The sequence below is a fragment of the Arachis ipaensis genome, chromosome B1, assembly GCF_059453495.1.
Source record: "Arachis ipaensis isolate K30076 ecotype BB chromosome B1, ASM5945349v1, whole genome shotgun sequence".
NCBI classification, from domain to species: domain Eukaryota; kingdom Viridiplantae; phylum Streptophyta; class Magnoliopsida; order Fabales; family Fabaceae; genus Arachis; species Arachis ipaensis.
Window position 1 is genome coordinate 116784619 of NC_142436.1, and position 19228 is coordinate 116803846.

The window sequence follows — 19228 nt, forward strand, 5'->3', positions numbered from 1 at the left end:
GTTGTAATGGGGCTAAGGTAAGGGTGAGGGCATATATATAAAGCTAAGTGAGCTATAAATTGAATCCTTGATTAGTCTAAAATCTCACCTAACATATACATACTCTCTACGATTCTAAAATTATGCATAACTCCCCAATTTTTCCACTTTTGTATCACATACTCATGCATCATATTATTTTCAATTTTTTTTCTATGTGCATTGATTTCTTTACTAAACTCATTATTGGGGTAATTTTGTCCCCTTATTTATTTACTTATTTACTTAACTACTTGAATATTTTCAATTTTTTTTAAACACAACATATCAATGCACATGGTATTTTAATTATTTTGGTTTCACATGAGCATGCACCCAAATTCCAAATAATTTATCAATTTAATCCTTTCCTATCAACCCATGTTCCCACAGTTTTTCACACTTAATTGATACACAATCTCTATCTTAAGCTAACCAAGGATCCAATTTAGGGTTTTTAATTTGTTTTTCTACTTAAGGCTAGTGATGTGGTTATAGAATAGAAGGGGATTAAAAGGCTCAAGGGGGCTAACAAGGGTGACATAAAAGGGTAGGCTTATTTGGAAAAAGTGAGCAAAGAATAAGTAATGGCCTCAATCATATGTAAGAATGTAAATACATTGAATATTGGACATATAGAATGAAACAAAGTAAAGATTGTAATTATAGTGAAGAAGGGAGAAACACATAGGAATGAAAACTATGGTTAAATAATATAACCACGCAATTAAGCTCAAAAACTCACAGGTTGTGTGTTTTTTAGCTCAGAAACCATATCTCAGTTATGTATATCATGCAAGTAGGAATTAAGAGTTTCCATTCAACTCAATGTGAATCTTTGAGTGGCTCATATAAAAATAAGTGTATTCTTTGAAAAATGTTGTCAATTTACCAACATTTATTGCTATATATATAGTGGGTGGATTGTTGTGATTCTGAAAAACTAAAATTTCTAGTTTACCCTTTTATTTTCAATTAAACCAAATTATTATATGCTAAAAGGGTAAACTAAACTAAATAATCCATATGTTTCTATATCACAACTAAATAAGCTAAAAGTGCGAATTAAGCTAACTATCTAAGATATATATACACAGCCCAAAATGCAAAATGTAGAAATAAAGTAGAAATAAATAGAAATACAGCAAAAGAAAATGTGCAAGTACTGAAAGACAAATAAGATAAAATAAAATAAAAATAAAATAAAGTAAAATACAGAAAAAGAAATAAAATAGGATAAAGAGTCTGAAAGTAGTTCACCAAAATAAAGTTCGCCAGAGATGGCGACCTCCCCATACTTAAATAATAGCATCGTCCTCGATGCTCAATCAGGCTGGGTGTGAAGAAGTGTTATCTCCGGAAGGGTGCTCTGCTGGTGTCTCTATGGTAGCCTGAGGTGCTGCAGTCTGTGTGAGTGTCTGGGGATGTAACACCCTAATATTCAAATCCTTATGCTCGAGTCATAAGTCAATGATATTACGGTGGTACGACTCTCAGGTGGATTTTTAATAAATAAATATAGGTAATTTCGAAAGGAGTATTAATCGAGAAGCCTGAAAAGAGTAGAAATGAAATCGCGAAGACGTATCTCTTACGTTTCGACAACAAAAGATAAACCGTGAAGCCGAAAACAATATACGGACAAGGCGTAGAGGAGATTAAGAGATAGATAACAGATAGATATATATAACATAAGTAAGTAGCTACTAGTCGCGACCTGCGAAGTTTAGGTCGGCTAGAGTACATTATGAAATTAGTTGACAACAGTATATCCTAATCTCTCCCGAAGGAAACATGAAAGCCTCTATAGGCAAATTCAAAGAGTTCAATACATAATATAAACTTTCCAAAACAAAGGTGGAGAGATTCTAATCAAAACACAAAGTAGATGAAATAAAGATCTTCGCCGTCTCTCAGACGACCCACAACTCACTTCTGAGCACCTGGACCTGTATTTGAAAAACAAGAGATATATACGGAATGAGAACCCCGGGCCCATGGGTTCCCAGTACGGTAAAAGTGCCAAATAAATTCAATGTACTGCAACAAAAACTCACTAAGCATCCTAAACTTCTTCACCAATTATTCATCCTAGGTTCTCACTAATCCATGAATAGGCAACTGTCATAAGGGAGTGCTAAATTCAATTCATGTTTCACATGTTTCCCAACTCGCTGACTCTTCCACGAATCAGACTCAGAATCATAAGCAAAACCATCACCAGTTGTTCTGCCTCAGCAGTTCTATATCAATACATCATCATGCAATCGCATCATCAATTCATTCCATCAAGAACAGCCCTCACACCCACCGACACCAGCATGAGGGGCCTCTCAGTTGTACAAACACAAGCAATACAGGCAAGTAATACACAAACATGATACAAGTAGAACAAGTAGCATATAGTCAGGTAACATGGCATATATGATGTAGAAATCCAAGACAAATGGCAAACCCAAACAATTCAAACATATGCAAATGATGAATGTCTGCCCTATGGCTGATGATATCATCTGTCGGTTATATAGCCAACCCGACATGTCCTGGTAGCTAACCATTGGACAGAAACACCCCTTGCGGAGCAAGTAGGTTTGAGCTACAACCCCCTTGCTACTGCCCGCTCAACCCAGAGCCAGTGAAATAATCACTACTGCGGCTACTACCCAGGCGAGTGTCTAAAAGCTCAACCTGGAGCGAGTGGATTCACCACTACTGCCGCTACTACCCAGGCGTCGCAATCTCTGACCTGGAGCAAGTGGGACAAACCACAACCCTTGCTACTACCCAGGTATCTCAAGCATTGGCCCGGAGCAAGTGGGACGAACCACAACCCTTGCTACTGCCCAGGCATCTCAAACATATATTCATTCAATCTCAATTCATATTATCAACATTCATTATTATCAAATCTCAAACATTAACTTGGAGCAAGTGGGACGAACCACAACCCTTGCTACTACCCAAGTATCACAAATAAACATTTATTCATAATCACCCTTCATTATTATCAATCCTCAGACAATGACCCGGAGCAAGCGGGACGAACCACGACCCTTGCTACTACCCAGGTATCACAAATACACATTTATTCAAAACCTCACGATTAAACTTGTTTATCATAATCCTCCTTTTCCGTATCATACCCAGAGCAAGTGGATAACGCCACTGCCTACTACTCGGGGTCGCACATCACATTTCAATATTTTTTCATTATTATCCATTTAACATATTCATTCATTAATCATATATGCATTTATACTCAGCCATAAACAATAATGGCCTTGCCGTAACCCGGCAATAACTCAGCCATCCGGCTCATGGTCCAATCAAGAACGGGCCATTTATCAATAAATATAGCCCTCCGGCTCATGGCATGCACGGTACTTCCACCGTCATCCTCCATATCTCATATAATCATCTTTGATCATCATTGATCATAACTTTTCCCCTTGCTTCACTCGCAAGTTACCACATCCCCTAGCTCATTGCTAGGCATATCAGAATGATTTAATACATAAGAGGTGAGATCGGAGGCTTAGAAGTATGAGATTTGGCTTTTAAAACTCAAAAATCAACTTTGGCATGAAAACAGGGCCACGCGTACGCGCACTCCACGCGCACGCGTGGATGGCCACAAAACTCATCGACGCGCAAGCGTCATACGCGCGGACGCACGGGTTGAAAAATAGCCAAACGACGCACAAGAGTCAGCCACGCGTACGCGTGGGTGCTCTTGCGCCCCAGGCACAAAACTGGCACAACTCTGGCATAACTCTCGGGAAAATAGCTAGGCATTTGGTGCAGCGCATCAACGCGCCCGCGCACACCATGCACACGCGTGGATAGTGCCTTCTTGAAGAACGACGCGTACGCGCCAAGTGCGCCTACGCGTGGAGGGTCATTCTGCTAAAAATTTTCTAAGTTAAAAGCTGCAGAATTTACAGATTCAACCCCCAATCTTCCGACGGACATAACTTTCTCATTTTAAATCATTTTTCACCCGTTCTTCAAACGGCATGGACATCTCAGATCCAATTTCATTTCTAAACAGATTTGGCACAAAACAGAGATCCGTAGTCCAAGTTATGTCCCATCAAAGTATGCCCAAAAACCATATTTTCATACAAAACCACTAGGTGTCATTTTCAAAACAAGCCGTTTTCAACTCTTTTCAAAATCAACCAAAACATGCCAATTTCAACCCTTTTTGAAATCAATCAAAATGTACCAAAATCCACATCAAGCCATCCTCAACTCACACATTGACACTTTACCAAAAATTCCCAAAACCACATCTAACCATTTTAACACTTCTCAATCAAATGGCTAAAGGACAAACACAATATCATGTCATACATCCTTCCTCATCCCAATTTCCAATAATACCATTTCCAATCAACCATCATTATACGTAATCAATATCATACTCACTATCACGTGATTTCACCCACAAATCAACCTTAATCATTCCCCAAGCATATATCACAACATACATATCTCTAATGCATCATCATACCATCAAGGCATCAATAATCATAATCACATATATGATCACATAATATATCTCAACCGAACCAAACATACCTCATCTACATAATTTCACCCAAAATTACCAAATTCCACACTTCAACTTCTCAAACCTTATTCTTCAATAACCAACCTAATCATTCATATATTCATTATCTGAAATTCATCCAATCACTTGTGCCATCATACAATGCACACATCGACTTACCTTTCTTACCTCTTTCCAGCATCCGACCCAAAATTCACGGCCTCCGGCCCAATTTTCACAATTTAAATGCATAAACCACAAATCAATACTCATTACCCAGTACATCAAATTCTCAATACACCAAGCATACAAGGTCACACAATTCTCAACCCAATCATTAATTCACATTACATATCAACTATGCATATTAGCACCAACCATTTACACAATCCAAACTTAATCCTAGGGGCATCTAGCCTAGGAATTCTCATCACAACACATGGTACTTAAATGAAACTTAAACCGTACCTCTTGTAACCAAACCAATTGAGCCTCTTCTTTGGAATTCTTCACCAACCTTAGCTCCAAGCCTTACCAAAGCTCCTCAAGCAATACCAATCTCCCAATTGTGCACCAACATCACCAAATACACTAACATAACCAATGTCACATACATATATCAACCTAGGGCTCATAAAAATGACAAATCACAAGGGTTTGAGCACTTCTTACCTCAGTCCATATGAAGTAGGGATAGAACCCACTTAGAATCCATGTTGGAGTATCCCTAAACACCCAAAATCACAAGATTTCAACACTAACTACCCAAAAACGTGTAACAGTAGGGAATTTCGAAAACTGGGCAGAGATGAATGAAATACTCACCACCAAACTTAGATATAATTGTAGAGGATGAGAAGAGCAACGCGTGGCCGCAAACGGCTCGTCAATCGGAGCTCCGTAGCTCAAGTTATGGTGGTTTGAAGATCAAAGAGAGTTAGGTTTTCTCTCTTCTCTTCTCTCTTCTCAAATCAGCGCCCCAACCCTTCTTTTTAGGGTAAAATGAGCTGAAATGCTCACAACTAATGTTTATATATGTTGGGTCTTGGGCCCACTTAGGCCCGGTTCACTTATTTTTGCCCATTGGCCCAATTTTGGGCCAAAACCTTTTAGATTAGCGCTCTAAATCGCACTTTAAATATTTCTACCTTTCCTAATTATAATTCCTCATTTCTTAATCTTATTTACCCATAATCAATTTCCTCAGTTGTAGTACCAGACAGATCTCAGCCGGTACTGCCGGTCAAAATTCCACTGCGCACTTTTACGCAGAAAACTATATTTTCCGACTCGGAAAAATTCACTGAATCCAAATATCGTATTTAAATTATCAAATTCCAATTGCCAAATATTCCAACCATATTCGCTCCTATTTAACTTATTATTTACTAAATTTCGGTTAGACCGGGTATTACATTCTACCCCCTAACAGAAATTTTCGTCCTCGAAAATTCCATCCATCACTATCCTCTCCCTCTGCCAAGCCAATTACCACTAATCACAGCTCAACTCCAAGCATAACCTCCAAACTTACTTTCTTATTCTCAAACCTTCGAATTTCTACATGACTTGCTGTTATAAAGTCTCTGACTCATCAATCAAAAACCCCTTTCATTTCTAGAAAGCAAATGAGTTTGAAATAACAATTTAACAAAAATCATGAGAATCCGCCTTCCTTTAATAATCTATAAAAGCATTCGAGACACATCTCTTTCGTTAAAGTTACTCATATAAAAAATTATCCTCAAAACCATAACCAGCACTCTTTCAAATTTTTTGGAGAAAAATTTTCAACAGTACCTCCCCAAAAATTGGAGTTTACCACCCGTCACGGGCTCCCTCAAACCAATCTCAGTACTGCATCTGTATTTCAATTTAGTGGCTTTCACATTCGTCTTTCAAAACCAATCATTATAAATCTCAATCTAATTCCAAGGTCACTATGACCAAACATCATGGTACTCATCTCTCAAACACGACAACTCGCACTCTCTCATCATCTAAATCTAATTATGCATCAATGATAATTTCCTCATCCGTTTCAGAACCATCAAGGCTCACAGCCGCAATTAATTCCAATTACCTAGAATCATTATCTGCCTAAGCTCACTAAACTTTTAAGTACTCAAAGCATAAAGCATTTCCAATCATGCTCTACTTTTCCTTATTATTACCATACTATGCTAACGCTTTAGCAAGCTTCCGCTATGCCACCTTGATTTCTCGTCAAGTATTAGTTCCATCACTTATTTCCTCAAGTACTAAACCATCACTTAACTTGACCGACAATTCGAATTAACGTTTCCAAATCCATCATTTAGGACCATCCCTTATCTATTTAAATCAAATGAACTAAAAGTCACGAGTTCAATCCATTTCACCAAAAATCCAGAAATCAACCAACTACATAACAAACACAACACATCATTCTCAACAGAAAGTCATTTACATCACAGGCATTTATCCATTTGTATTAAGGCAATTACCTCAATCTTACTGTCGCAATCGGCCCGCATCCTGACTCTCTCCTTGTTGGCAATTTCTTGATACATGTCCTGGTAACCCGCACTTGTAACATACACCTAACCCCAATCGGCACGGCCTATTTGGGTGATGACTTCCACATCTCTGACAGCTTGAAACATCAGAAGCAGCCGCTGTCCGTTTTCCCTTACCATTCCTTTGGGACTCCTTACTCGTCGCAAAGTTATTCTGTCCTTGGGGAAAGTGTTGTACGTATCCTCTCTCCTTAAACTCTCGACCCCTTGGTGCGAATCCTTGGTTGTGCTCTCTATGACTTCCCTTCTCTGCAACCCTCCTCTTCACACACTCTTCAGCAATTCTGCTCTTATTCACTAACTCTGAAAAAGTTCGGATCTCCATTGGTCCCACTGAACTTAAGATGTTGCTCCGGAGCCCTCCTTCATACTTAATGCATTTCCATTCCTCGAAGTCTCCCGGAGCTCCTTGACACATGCGAGAAAACCTGAATAGCTCCTCAAATTTTTCTGTATACTCAGATATGGAAATAGCACCTTGCTTTAGCTGCAGTAACTCCAATTCCTTGGCTGTCCTGGCGGAATTCGGAAAGTACTTCTTATAGAATTCCACCGGGAAGGCATCCCAAGTGATATGATCATTCCCCTGTTGCAGGAGACGTCGAGCCCCTTGCCACCAATGCGATGCTTCCCCCGTGAGTAGATAGGTAGCGAATTCAACACGCTGCTCTTCAGGCACCAACTGCGCTTGCAGTGCTCGCTCCATGGCCTGAAACCAAGTATCAGCTTCAGTCGGATTGGTGGTTCCCTTGAACTTAGGTGGATTAACCTTTAAGAAGGTTGCCAGTGTCATCGGGCCCTGAGCTTCCCTTCCGCCATTGCCATTATTGTTCATCTGTTGCCCAATAGCCTCCGTAGTGGCCTGCATAGCAGCAGCCATATTCTCCAACGCCGCCATAAGGTTTACCGGGTTATTCGGGTTGATTTCTGGTTCCTGCGTATTAGTACGATCTCTTTCACATTCCCAACCGGGTCCACGAGGTGCCATCTGGTTCCTATACACATCAAACAATCGATATCAAGTTGATCAGTCTCAATATCGGAAGTATAGTGCTTCAAAGTACCAAAGGTACACTCATGGACTTCATGCTAGACGTATCGATTAGATACCCTAACTAGCACAGGCACAGACTCAGAGTATGCATTGAAGCATAAGCAATTCCATCCCTCAGGCTCACGAGGACGAACTGCTCTGATACCATAATGTAACACCCTAATATTCAAATCCTTATGCTCGAGTCATAAGTCAATGATATTACGGTGGTACGACTCTCAGGTGGATTTTTAATAAATAAATATAGGTAATTTCGAAAGGAGTATTAATCAAGAAGCCTGAAAAGAGTAGAAATGAAATCGCGAAGACGTATCTCTCACGTTTCGACAACAAAAGATAAACCGTGAAGCCGAAAACAATATACGGACAAGGCGTAGAGGAGATTAAGAGATAGATAACAGATAGATATATATAACATAAGTAAGTAGCTACTAGTGGCGACCCACGAAGTTTAGGTCGGCTAGAGTACATTATGAAATTAGTTGACAAGAGTATATCCTAATCTCTCCCGAAGGAAACATGAGAGCCTCTATAGGCAAATTCAAAGAGTTCAATACATAATATAAACTTTCCAAAACAAAGGTGGAGAGATTCTAATCAAAACACAAAGTAGATGAAATAAAGATCTTCGCCGTCTCTCAGACGACCCACAACTCACTTCTGAGCACCTGGACCTGTATCTGAAAAACAAGAGATATATACGGAATGAGAACCCCGGGCCCATGGGTTCCCAGTACGGTAAAAGTGCCAAATAAATTCAATGTACTGCAACAAAAACTCACTAAGCATCCTAAACTTCTTCACCAATTATTCATCCTAGGTTCTCACTAATCCATGAATAGGTAACTGTCATAAGGGAGTGCTAAATTCAATTCATGTTTCACATGTTTCCCAACTCGCTGACTCTTCCACGAATCAGACTCAGAATCATAAGCAAAACCATCACCAGTTGTTCTGCCTCAGCAGTTCTATATCAATACATCATCATGCAATCGCATCATCAATTCATTCCATCAAGAACAGCCCTCACACCCACCGACACCAGCATGAGGGGCCTCTCAGTTGTACAAACACAAGCAATACAGGCAAGTAATACACAAACATGATACAAGTAGAACAAGTAGCATATAGTCAGGTAACATGGCATATATGATGTAGAAATCCAAGACAAATGGCAAACCCAAACAATTCAAACATATGCAAATGATGAATGTCTGCCCTATGGCTGATGATATCATCTGTCGGTTATATAGCCAACCCGACATGTCCTGGTAGCTAACCATTGGACAGAAACACCCCTTGCGGAGCAAGTAGGTTTGAGCTACAACCCCCTTGCTATTGCCCGCTCAACCCAGAGCCAGTGAAATAATCACTACTGCGGCTACTACCCAGGCGGGTGTCTAAAAGCTCAACCTGGAGCGAGTGGATTCACCACTACTGCCGCTACTACCCAGGCGTCGCAATCTCTGACCTGGAGCAAGTGGGACGAACCACAACCCTTGCTACTACCCAGGTATCTCAAGCATTGGCCCGGAGCAAGTGGGACGAACCACAACCCTTGCTACTGCCCAGGCATCTCAAACATATATTCATTCAATCTCAATTCATATTATCAACATTCATTATTATCAAATCTCAAACATTAACTTGGAGCAAGTGGGACGAACCACAACCCTTGCTACTACCCAAGTATCACAAATAAACATTTATTCATAATCACCCTTCATTATTATCAATCCTCAGACAATGACCCGGAGCAAACGGGACGAACCACGACCCTTGCTACTACCCAGGTATCACAAATACACATTTATTCAAAACCCCACGATTAAACTCGTTTATCATAATCCTCCTTTTCCGTATCATACCCAGAGCAAGTGGATAACGCCACTGCCTACTGCCCGGGGTCGCACATCACATTTCAATATTTTTCATTATTATCCATTTAACATATTCATTCATTAATCATATATGCATTTATACTCAGCCATAAACAATAATGGCCTTGCCGTAACCCGGCAATAACTCAGCCATCCGGCTCATGGTCCAATCAAGAACGGGCCATTTATCAATAAATATAGCCCTCCGGCTCATGGCATACACGGTACTTCCACCGTCATCCTCCATATCTCATATAATCATCTTTGATCATCATTGATCATAACTTTTCCCTTTGCTTCACTCGCAAGTTACCACATCCCCTAGCTCATTGCTAGGCATATCAAAATGATTTAATACATAAGAGGTGAGATCGGAGGCTTAGAAGTTTGAGATTTGGCTTTTAAAACTCAAAAATCAACTTTGGCATGAAAACAGGGCCACGCATACGCGCACTCCACGCGCACGCGTGGATGGCCACAAAACTCATCGACGCGCAAGCGTCATACGCGCGGACGCGCGGGTTGAAAAATAGCCAAACGACGCGCAAGCGTCAGCCACGCGTACGCGTGGGTGCTCTTGCGCCCCAGGCACAAAACTGGCACAACTCTGGCATAACTCTCGGGAAAATAGCTGGGCATTTGGAGCAGCGCATCAACGCGCCCACGCACACCACGCGCACGCGTGGATAGTGTCTTCTTGAAGAACGACGCGTACGCGCCAAGTGCGCCTACGCGTGGAGGGTCATTCTGCTAAAAATTTTCTAAGTTAAAAGCTGCAGAATTTACAGATTCAACCCCCAATCTTCCGACGGACATAACTTTCTCATTTTAAATCATTTTTCACCCGTTCTTCAAACGGCATGGACATCTCAGATCCAATTTCATTTCTAAACAGATTTGGCACAAAACAGAGATCCGTAGTCCAAGTTATGTCCCGTCAAAGTATGCCCAAAAACCATATTTTCATACAAAACCACTAGGTGCCATTTTCAAAACAAGCCATTTTCAACTCTTTTCAAAATCAACCAAAACATGCCAATTTCAACCCTTTTTGAAATCAATCAAAATGTACCAAAATCCACATCAAGCCATCCTCAACTCACACATTGACACTTTACCAAAAATTTCCAAAACCACATCTAACCATTTTAACACTTCTCAATCAAATGGCTAAAGGACAAACACAATATCATGTCATACATCCTTCCTCATCCCAATTTCCAATAATACCATTTCCAATCAACCATCATTATACGTAATCAATATCATACTCACTATCACGTGATTTCACCCACAAATCAACCTTAATCATTCCCCAAGCATATATCACAACATACATATCTCTAATGCATCATCATACCATCAAGGCATCAATAATCATAATCACATAATATATCTCAACCGAACCAAACATACCTCGTCTACATAATTTCACCCAAAATTACCAAATTCCACACTTCAACTTCTCAAACCTTATTCTTCAATAACCAACCTAATCATTCATATATTCATTATCTGAAATTCATCCAATCACTTGTGCCATCATACAATGCACACATCGACTTACCTTTCTTACCTCTTTCCGGCCATTCGGCCCAAAATTCACGGCCTCCGGCCCAATTTTCACAATTTAAATGCATAAACCACAAATCAATACTCATTACCCAGTACATCAAATTCTCAATACACCAAGCATACAAGGTCACACAATTCTCAACCCAATCATTAATTCACATTACATATCAACTATGCATATTAGCACCAACCATTTACACAATCCAAACTTAATCCTAGGGGCATCTAGCCTAGGAATTCTCATCACAACACACGGTACTTAAATGAAACTTAAACCGTACCTCTTGTAGCCAAACCAATTGAGCCTCTTCTTTGGAATTCTTCACCAACCTTAGCTCCAAGCCTTACCAAAACTCCTCAAGCAATACCAATCTCCCAATTGTGCACCAACATCACCAAATACACTAACATAACCAATGTCACATACATACATCAACCTAGGGCTCATAAAAATGACAAATCACAAGGGTTTGAGCACTTCTTACCTCAGCCCATATGAAGTAGGGATAGAACCCACTTAGAATCCATGTTGGAGTATCCCTAAATACCCAAAATCACAAGATTTCAACACTAACTACCCAAAAACGTGTAACAGTGGGGAATTTCGAAAACTGGGCAGAGATGAATGAAATACTCACCACCAAACTTAGATATAATTGTAGAGGATGAGAAGAGCAACGTGTGGCCGCAAACGGCTCGTCAATCGGAGCTCCGTAGCTCAAGTTATGGTGGTTTGAAGATCAAAGAGAGTTAGGTTTTCTCTCTTCTCTTCTCTCTTCTCAAATCAGCGCCCCAACCCTTCTTTTTAGGGTAAAATGAGCTGAAATGCTCACAACTAATGTTTATATATGTTGGGTCTTGGGCCCACTTAGGCCCGGTTCACTTATTTTTGCCCATTGGCCCAATTTTGGGCCAAAACCTTTAAGATTAGCGCTCTAAATCGCACTTTGAATATTTCTACCTTTCCTAATTATAATTCCTCATTTCTTAATCTTATTTACCCATAATCAATTTTCTCAGTTGTAGTACCAGACAGATCTCAGCCGGTACTGCCGGTCAAAATTCCACTGCGCACTTTTACGCAGAAAACTATATTTTCCGACTCGGAAAAATTCACTGAATCCAAATATCGTATTTAAATTATCAAATTCCAATTGCCAAATATTCCAACCATATTCACTCCTATTTAACTTATTATTTACTAAATTTCGGTTAGACCGGGTATTACAGGGGATCTGCCTGCTGAAGTGGAGGCTCTGTCTGTAAAGGGACCTGTGGATCAGATGGAATTCGGAGGGTCTTTTCTAGATATAAGTTCCTTGAAGTTGCAAAGACTGGATACTTCAGTTCACAGTATCGGTTGGCAAACTTGACTGGGTCGGTTGCAGGCACTAACTGGTCAGCTTTTTCCTACGGAGTAAAATTCTTCTCCCGCCAGGAATCATCATGCAGGATATCCAGGATAGCCATAGAAGACTCTCCTCTTTTCCTTTTTCCTGTGCCTGTTTTGGCTTTTTCTTTGCCGTTTGGGTCAGACATCCTGAAAAGCAAAAGTTCCAGGATACAGTTTATTAAACTAAAGCAGGAAAACAGGTAAGCAAATAGTATTTGAGCAATATAAGCATAGCTGGGCAAAAGAGGAATAGAATAACAATAGAAGCATAAAGTGAGTTTGATAGATGTAGAATTTTGGACTGTATGCAAGCTAAAAGTCAAAGAATTAAAATAAAAATCACAATCCAAGATCGATGATATGCGAGATGCTTGTTTATCAGGAACAATAATAATCATGCTTTGAAATAGGTTGAAAGTAGTTAGTTGAAAACTAAGAGAGAGGTTAGAAGGTTAATACAGTTAAGAGTTAAAAAGTGTAGTTAAAGTGAGTGGCATGGTATTGTAGTTCCTGATTAACAAAAATTGCATAAACTTGAAGAACCAGCAACTCACATTCAAGCAGAGAATGCAGATTAATGATGATAAAAAGAAGTGCAAAATGAATAAAATCATCAATAATGCGATTTAACTAAGAAGGGAACCAGAATGATTAGGAATGCTAGCCCATTTATCCATGAATTGGCTTGGTTGAAACCAATTATTGCAGAGTTCAAAAGTACCAAAGCCAATTTATGAATGGGACTTGAGTGAAACAATGTGCGGAAAAATCGGGCAGCATTCTGGCTATAAATTGGATGTTCTCGGGTAGTAAACAGCAGCAGAAATTCAGTTCATATGACATTAAAGTAGTTCATAAAAGAGTATCAAATAGCAAGTCACATGAATTTAGAAAAAACAAATTCAATCTGCAGCAAGAATTGCAATTTAAATGGAACAATATCAAAACAGCATTAAACAGTAATGAACAGCATATGAGCACCATCAACAGCACAGCAATTTCAAAATTGTGAAACAGATAAAGCAAGCAGCAAGAATGGCGCAATTATCAGGCCTAAATCCACTAACCACATCCTAGCTACCTAACCACCTAAAATCCACTACAAACATGCATCTCTAACTATCCTAATTTGAACAGAATTGAAAAAAAAATGCAAACTAACTAACTGGAACGGGAAAGGAATCAGAGTGTAGTGGAACCTGGTGTGCGCAGTGACAGAAATTGAGTGCAGAGAGAGGGTGCTAGGGTGGTGGTGCTGGTGGGCGGCACGGCGGTGAGGGGATACGGCACGGCAGTACTGGGAGTCCCGCGGTGGTGGCAGGGGGTGAAAGAGGGATATGGAGGGGAGAAGAGAAGAAGGGGGTGAGGAGGTGAGGGTGGCATTGGGGTGGTTGTTGCCGGCAGTCTGGGTGGTGGCGGCGGGTCTGGTTTGGCCGCGGTGGAGGCAGAGGACGTAAGAGGGGTGAAGGGGAAGAAGAAAAGAGGAAGAGAAGGGGGAAAGAGAAGAAGGGGGCGGTGCGGCGACAGGTGGCGGCAGCGGCGCTGTGGGGGGCTAGGCGGCGGTGGCAGTGGGAGGTTGGGGGGAGAAGAGATAGATGGAGGTGGAACGTTGGGGAGGGGGAAAAAGGGTGACGCTGGGGTTAGGGTTTCCGCGTCGGGGGGGTTAAGTGATTTCAAATCCACGCGGATGCGTGGGTCACGCGAGAGCGTGGATGAAGTGGAAGTGCCACGATGCGAAAGCGTCATTGACACGAATGCGTGATGAGCGGATAATTTATACGCTTTTTGGCATTGTTTTTAGTATGTTTTTAGTAGGATCTAGTTACTTTTAGGGATGTTTTCATTAGTTTTTATGTTAAATTCACATTTCTGGACTTTACTATGAGTTTGTGTATTTTTCTGTGATTTCAGGTATTTTCTGGCTGAAATTGAGGGACTTGAGTAAAAAACAGATTCAGAGGTTGAAGAAGGACTGCTGATGCTGTTGGATTCTGACCTCCCTGCACTCAAAGTAAATTTTCTGGAGCTACAGAACTCAAAATGGCGCGCTTCCAATTGCTTTGGAAAGTATACATCCAGGGCTTTCCAGAAATATATAATAGTTTATGCTTTGGCCGAGTTTAGATGACGCACAAGGGCGTTGAACGCCAGTTCTATGCTGCAGTCTAGAGTTAAACGCCAGAAACACGTCACGAACCAGAGTTGAACGCCAAAAACACGTTACAACTTGGCGTTCAACTCCAAAAGAAGTCTCTGCACGTGTAAAGCTAAAGCTCAGCCCAAGCACACACCAAGTGGGCCCCGGAAGTGGATTTATGCATCAATTACTTATTTCTGTAAACCCTAGTAACTAGTTTGGTATAAATAGAACTTTTTACTAGTCTTTTAGACATCTTATGATCTTATGAACTTTGAACCATCTTTGAATCATATTGATCACGTTGGGGCTGGCCATTCGGCCATGCCTGGACCTTCATCACTTTTGTATTTTCAAACGGTAGAGTTTCTACACTCCATAGATTAAGGTGTGGAGCTCTGCTATTCCTCATGATTTAATGCAAAGTACTACTATTTTTCTATTCAATTCAACTTATTAAGCTTCTAAAATATCCATTCGTTCCCAAGAACATGATGAATGTGATGATTATGTGACGCTCATCATCATTCTCACTCACGAACACGTGCCTGACAAACACTTCCGGTCTACATGCAAACAACCTAGAATGAATATCTCTTAGATATCTAATACAGGGGACCGAGTCCGAGTTATTAGTATCTTCGTGGTATAAGTTAGAACCCATGGATGGCCATTCCTGAGATCCGAAAAGTCTAAACCTTGTCTGTGGTATTCCTAGTAGGATCTGGAAAGGGATGGTTGTGACGAACTTCAAACTCGCGAGTGCTGGGCGTAGTGACAAACGCAAAAGGAGGGTGAATCCTATTCCAGTATGATCGAGAACCTCCAGATGATTAGCCATGCCGTGACAGAGCATTTGGACCTTTTTCATAGAGAGGACGGGATGTAGCCATTGACAACGGTGATGACCTTACAGGAAGCTTGCCATGGAAAGGAGTAAGACTGATTGGATGAAGACAGCGGGAAAGCAGAGATTCAGAGGAACGAAAGCATCGCTATACGCTTATCTGAAATTCTCACCAATGAATTACATAAGTATTTCTATCTTTATTTTCTGTTTATTTATTATTATTATTATTATTCGAAAACTCCATAACCATTTGGTATCCGCCTGACTGAGATTTACAAGGTGACCATAGCTTGCTTCAAGCTGACAATCTCTGTGGGATCGACCCTTACTCACGTAAGGTTTTATTACTTGGACGACCCAGTGCACTTGCTGGTTAGTTGTGCGAAGTTGTGAAGTTATGTTTGGACCATGGTATTGTGCACCAGTTATTGGCGCCATTGCCAGGGAGAGAAGGAACAACAAATTTTACAACCTCAGAGTAACAATTTCGCATACCAAGTTTTTGGCGCCGTTGCCGGGGATTGTTCGAGTTTGGACAACTGACGGTTCATCTTGTTGCTCAGATTAGGTAATATTCTTTTTGTTTTATTTTCAAAAATATTTCTTCAAAAATTTTTCAAAAAAAAATTTCCTTTTGTTTTCGAAAATTATTCAAAATTTTTAAGAATGAATTCTAGTGTTTCATGAAGCATGTAGAAGCCTGGCTGGCTGTAAAGCCATGTCTAACTCTTTTAGATTGAGGTTTCCACTTATAAGTATATGAAGTTGGATGAAGTTTCAGTTGTTGTATGCCTGATTTGTATCTTCTAAAGCTTGGCTGGCTATTAAGCCATGTCTAACCCTCAGATTGGAGCTTTAGACTAACAGTGCAAGATTCCTGGAATTCATATTAAAAATTTTAGAATCCTTATTTTTCTTTTTCACACTAATTTTCGAAAAAATCCAAAAAAAATCATAAAATCATAAAAATCAAAAATATTTTGTGTTTCTTGTTTGAGTCTTGAGTCAATTTTAAGTTTGGTGTCAATTGTATTTTTTCTAAAAATTTATGCATTTTTCGAAAATTCATGCATTCATAGTGTTCTTCATGATCTTCAAGTTGTTCTTGGCCAGTCATCTTGTTTGATCTTCATATTTTCTTGTTTTGTGTCTTTTCTTGTTTTTCATATGCATTCTTGCATTCATAATGTCTATACATGAAAAATTTCTAAGTTTGGTGTCTTGCATGTTTTTCTTTCATTAAAAATTTTCAAAAATAAGTCTTATGTTTATCTTGATCTTCAAAGTGTTCTTGGTGTTTATCTTGACATTCATAGTGTTCTTGCATGCATTCATTGTTTTGATCTAAAAATTCTCATGCATTGAGTATTTTTCATGTTTTTCTCTTTCATCATTAAAAATTCAAAAAATCAAAAAAATATCTTTTCCTTTTTCTCTCTTAAAATTTCGAAAATTTGGATTGACTTTTTCAAAAAATTTTAAAATCTAGTTGTTTTTATGAGTCAAATCAAATTTTCAATTTAAAAATCTTATCTTTTTCAAATCTTTTTCAAAAATCATATCTTTTCCATTTTTTATTTTTGAAATTTTCAAAAATCTTTTTCAAAATATTTTCAAAATATTTTTCTTAATTTTATATCATATTTTCGAAAATCACATCATCAATTAATGTTTTGATTCAAAAATTTCGAGTTTGTTACTTACTTGTTAAGAAAGATTCAAACTTTAAATTCTAAAATCATATCTTGTGATTTCTTGTGAGTCAAGTCATTAATTATGATTTTAAAAATCAAATCTTTTTCAAAACTAATTCTAATTATATCTTCTTATCATATCTTTTTTTTTAAATCTTATCTTTTTCAAAAATTTGATTTTCAAATATCTTTTCTAACTTCTTATCTTCTTATCTTTTCAAAATTGATTTTCAAATCTTTTTCAACTAACTAATTGACTTTTTGTTTGTTTCTTATCTTTTTCAAAACTACCTAACTAACTCTCTCTCTCTAATTTTTGAAAATCTCTTCCCTCTTTTTCAAAAATTCTTTTTAATTAACTAATTGTTTCAATTTTTAATTTTAATTTGATTTCATTCCTAATTTTCGAAAATCACTAACCCCTTTTCAAAATTTTATTTTCGAAAAATCCTCCTTCTCTCTCATCTCCTTCTATTTATTTATTCATCTACTAACACTTCATCTCACCCAAATTCGAACCCCCTCTGCCATCTATGTTTGAATTTTCTCTTCTCCCTTCTTTACATTACATTCTTTTCTTCTTCTACTCACACAGGGGAACCTCCATACATGGGTAAAAAGGATCCCTATTATTATTATTTTTCTGTTCCCTCTTTTTCATATGAGCAGGAGCAAGGACAAGAACATTCTTGTTGAAGCAGACCCTGAACCTGAAAGGACTCTGAAGAGAAAACTAAGAGAAGCTAAAATACAACAATCCAGAGATAACCTTACAGAAATTTTCGAACAGGAAGAGGAGATGGCAGCCAAAAATAATACTAATGCAAGGAGGATGCTTGGTGACTTTACTGCACCTAATTCCAATTTACATGGAAGAAGCATCTCCATTCCTGCCATTGGAGCAAACAATTTTGAGCTGATACCTCAATTAGTTTCTTTGATGCAGCAAAACTGCAAGTTTCATGGACTTCCATCTGAAGATCCTTTTCAGTTCTTAACTGAATTCTTGCAGATCTGTGATACTGTTAAGACTAATGGAGTAGATCCTGAAGTCTACAGGCTCATGCTTTTCCTGTTTGCTGTAAGAGATAGAGCTAGAATATAGTTGGACTCTCAACCTAAGGATAGCCTGAACTCTTGGGATAAGCTGGTCAAGGCTTTCTTAGCCAAGTTCTTTCCTCCTCAAAAGCTGAGTAAGCTTAGAGTGGATGTTCAAACCTTCAGACAGAAAGAAGGTGAATCCCTCTATGAAGCTTGGGAGAGATACAAGGAACTGACCAAAAAGTGTCCTTCTAACATGCTTTCAGAATGGACCATCCTGGATATATTCTATGATGGCCTGTCTGAATTAGCTAAGATGTCATTGGATACTTCTGCAGGTGGATCCATTCACCTAAGGAAAACGCCTGCAGAAGCTCAAGAACTCATTGACATGGTTGCTAATAACCAGTTGATGTACACTTCTGAGAGGAATCCTGTGAGTAATGGGACGCCTCAGAAGAAGGGAGTTCTTG

General features: G+C 39.2%; 1 non-coding gene across 1 annotated transcript; it reads right to left on the reverse strand.

The window, feature by feature from the left end:
• Positions 1 to 18909: 18909 nt before the first annotated feature.
• Positions 18910 to 19017, reverse strand: LOC148578055 (small nucleolar RNA R71). The gene has a single exon (XR_015903731.1). It is a non-coding gene; the product is annotated as a small nucleolar RNA R71 (small nucleolar RNA).
• Positions 19018 to 19228: the final 211 nt, after the last annotated feature.